The sequence below is a fragment of the Lichenostomus cassidix genome, chromosome 28 (genome assembly GCF_008360975.1).
Source record: "Lichenostomus cassidix isolate B80296 chromosome 28, HeHo_3.0, whole genome shotgun sequence".
Lineage (NCBI taxonomy): Eukaryota > Metazoa > Chordata > Aves > Passeriformes > Meliphagidae > Lichenostomus > Lichenostomus cassidix.
Window position 1 is genome coordinate 255,578 of NC_139508.1, and position 3,983 is coordinate 259,560.

Genomic DNA, 3,983 nt, shown 5'->3' on the forward strand with positions numbered 1-3,983 from the left:
TGTGGCCACCTCTTGCCACCATAAATGTGCATTTTGGGAGCTGGCAGAAGGAAAATAACTCTGGGGTGGCAGTGGCTGGGCTGTTGTGGGCACAACCAAGGCTTCCTGGGCTTCCTTGAGCTTTGTTTCATCCAGCAAGTTCAAAGCACTCCTTTAAAAACAAACAGAAAACTGCGAAAATTGAGTCAAGAGACAGGTAAGTCTCTGCCCCAGGGTTACCTGGCATCAGCTGGAGCTGCAGGTCTCCCAGGCCCTGTGGTCCTTCCCTGTGACATTGGGGTCTCTGTGTTGCTCCCTGTCTTTGACGTGTATCAGATGCTGAACAGACAAGATGACTCAACTTCTGACCCAAGGCACTGACAGCATTTGCAACTGGCAGAGACTCCTTAAAAAGTGGGAAAGAAAAATGCATAATGCATTTATATATATAAATAAATACAGATTGACCAGCTGAAATTATATAGTAGCTGTTAACATTGGCATCTTTATTTGCTGCATCAATTGTATTTGATTTAATCTCGTTCCCACAACGCTGAAAACATTTGACTCATCTGCTGGGGGTTCTTTTTGTTGACATAGAATAATTTTGACAGTTATCCTGTTGGCTGTTAATAAATATCTGCACTTTCTATAATCAATCATAAAACAAATCCAATTGCCTTTTCACTTTTTATTTGACCTTAATCCTAACAAATCTCCCACAAGTTTATTGAATTTACTCATGAGCCAGCACAAGAAGAAAGAAGAAAGAGAGGGTATCCATTGATGCCTGTCCATCTGTTTAAGATGCAGAGAGTCTAGAGGATCTGAGATGGAACCAGGAGAATATTCACCTGTAATCTGCGTGTTGAACCACCCCAGCCAGATCCTTAGCCTTTCTGTTGTGCTTCCCCTCCCTGAGGGCAGAGCAAAACTGCAGGGAGCTGAGCACCTCAGCCGAGCATTCAGAGCTTGCAGGGAAAGGGAGATACTTTACTTCTCCAGCAGCTGTGGGAAGGACTTCTCCTCCTCAGTGGTCTCAACTGGAGACCTTTCTTTGCTCGTCACCCTGCAGGTTTCTTCGCCCTTTCCCCTCGCACCCGGGGGAGCCAAGCTGTGCCGGGGGAGGATCTGATTCTTGTAATGCAGCAGAAATGAAGTGGAGGGAGCTGGAGGGCAGAGGATGCTTCCTCAGCGCCTTCCTCACCACCAGGCTGCTCCTGCTTGTGTGACGTTTGCGTTTTCCCCTCTCTCCCCTCCCAGACTTCTGCCTGCAAAAACAATCTCCTGAGCACTTCAAGACTGCGAGAGAGATGAGGTTTGCCTCTCGGCAGAAATCTTATGTCATGTGGTGGGGAGGAAGGATGCAAGAGCATTATTCTGCTCTTAAATCAAACCTGGATCTGCCCTTGCTTTCCACCACTCCAGGAGGCATAAGGATGCTTCACAAGCAGTTCTGGTAGGGTTTCTGCTTTGGAAACATTTCCCTTCCTCCTTCTCTAACAGAACAGTATGCAGAGTTTATACAGATAAATAAAATATAAATAAATTTTAAAAAAATCCTGCAGTTAAAAGGGGTGGGGCGGGGGAAGAAAAAGGAGAAAAGCAGGAGAAGCAACTTTGTCCTTTGGTACCACCAGCAGCAGGCTCCTGCAGTTGGAACCCCAATGAGAACCAAAGTATCTTCATCATTATCTATCTGGAAATGGCAGCTGCTTCGCCAGCCGCTGCTCGGGCGGGACGGTGGCTTTTACGAGAGCAGGAAGGGAACAGTGGGGCAGGGAATTAAAATATGGACTACAAATTGGAAACAGCAGGGGGTGGAGGGGGAGTCAGCTTAGCCAGCGGATGCCCAGCGTGCTCCCTATTTATGCTATGCCAATGACTTTGCTCACAAGCAGCTTGCAGGAGAGAAAGGGAGAGAAAAATACAGATATCTATATATCTATATATCTATATTTCTCTATCTTGCACCCAGCCTTGGCCCAGGAAATTCCCACAGAAGCCAATGGCAGAAGGAACTGCAGTGCTGTAGGTCAGAGTGATGCAACAGCCCATCTGCAGCCATGAATTACCTGCCCTTGAGCAGGTTACTCTGTCTGGAGAATAATCTTATGGGTGAGAAACTGCCTGGGGAGGAAGGGTTGATGCAGCAACAGCTGTGTCCCCTTAGAATGCTGCAAACCCCGTTTGAGGTTGCGCCCAGGCTGAAGACAGGATTTGACCCATCAGAGCTGATCTCCAGCCTTATCTCACTCAGGGAAGCCTGAACACACAAAGGACACGGGAAGTAGTGCCTGAGAGGTGCATCCTTCACACAGCCAGGCCTGAGAGCAACCAGAAATAGAAACATGGGGCCATGAATTAAACAAGCTGCAATCTCTCATCTGTCTCCAGCGGGGAGTTCAGCTCAGGGCAGATCTCTCCTCTGCGTGGATGGACACAGGGTGCTTGCCTGGGGAGGCAGGGCATGGGTCAGCCAGTGTCCTGTTCCACTGGTTTCAACAGGAGCAGTTCCTGTGAGTTCTCTCTTCCCATGCCACCCTCAGCAATTGTCTCGATTCCCTTTGGTGGCACTGAGGAAGGACCAGCCTTTCCCAGAGGCAGGCAGGCGTTGGGGGAACATCACTCGGGCAGCAGATGATTAGCTTTGCTGACAGCTGTCTCCAGTGGATGTGATGGATGATGCCTCAGACTGCCCGAGTCTATCCATGTCTCTGAAGTCCACCAGACAGCAGAGCTCGCAGAGGATTAGCCCCGTGCGTGCCTGTGGCCCCGGGGCTGGAGACAGCTCCAGGAGTGACGGGGAAAATGAAGGAAGTAATTTAGAGCCTAACAAGGAGAAATCCAAAAAACCATGGCTCAGCCTGAAAGCCAGTTGCTTGAGAAGGGGCTTGATTTCCTTCTGGCTTTGCAGATGCTCTGAGCACATTTTTCTGACTCACGAAGGCGTTCGGCATCCGGATGGTTTGTCCCTCCCATCTCCAGCATCACTTTATTAACTGACCTTGCAGAACATGCACAGCCTTTTCAGTTCACAGATAAAACATATTTGCTCTGTGGCTCACACATGCACAGGCCAGATGGAAGTGGGACACAGTCAGCCATGCAGATTGGCCACACACAATTAGGCTGCGTTTGCAGCTCCTGCCATGAGTGTGGTATTGCTGTCAGTCCACTCAACCATACCAGAGCAGCCCCTCAGAGCCCCCAGGGATGACCACAATCCTGTCTCTGCTCCTTTCAGTGCCTGCAGGCAGCATGTGTCCTGTTCTGTGTGCCCAGGTCATCTGTGGCACTTGAGACACTGCCAGGTCCATCACATGTGTGCACATCCAAAATGTGAGCACAGACACTAATACATGACTGATCCCACACACACAGGGATGTTTTGGTGTGGATTAAACAGCCACAGGATCACTGGTCTGGGAATCATAGCTCATTTGTGCACATACATCTTGGGGAGGGGACAATGTTTTGAGAACCAGAAATAGGAAACCTAAGGACAGGAGTCTCACGTGCTACTCTCTGTAGGGATATCTAAGATAAAGGGACCTATAAACTACCAGTCTGGACAAAGTGGGGGTTTGTGGACCCCCAAATTCCCTCTAGCTCTCTCTCTACTCCTCTCCCTCACTTGAAAAGACCTTGCCTGCCCCCGCAGAAGCCCTGTCTGATCCATCTCCCTCCTTTTCATCGGGTTAATTGGCCGCTGCCTTACCAGGGAAATCTCAGCCTGGCTGTCAGCCTCGAGCTGTGCTTAGCAGGCTCCAGAAGCTACACAGGGAAGGGGTTTTAACCTGTCACAGAGGCAGCTGGGGAAAGGAGCAGGACCTGGCTGCCTCTAATTGCTCTTTGCGCAGAGATGCCTTGTTTATTCGATTAATTTGGAGCCATCAAATACCAAAGCTCAACAAGCAGCTGCTGAGTGGGGGTGATTTTTGCCTCTCCAGAAGGTTGGGGTATGCAAATCCCTTATTCCCTTTAAGCAACAATAAAACCCC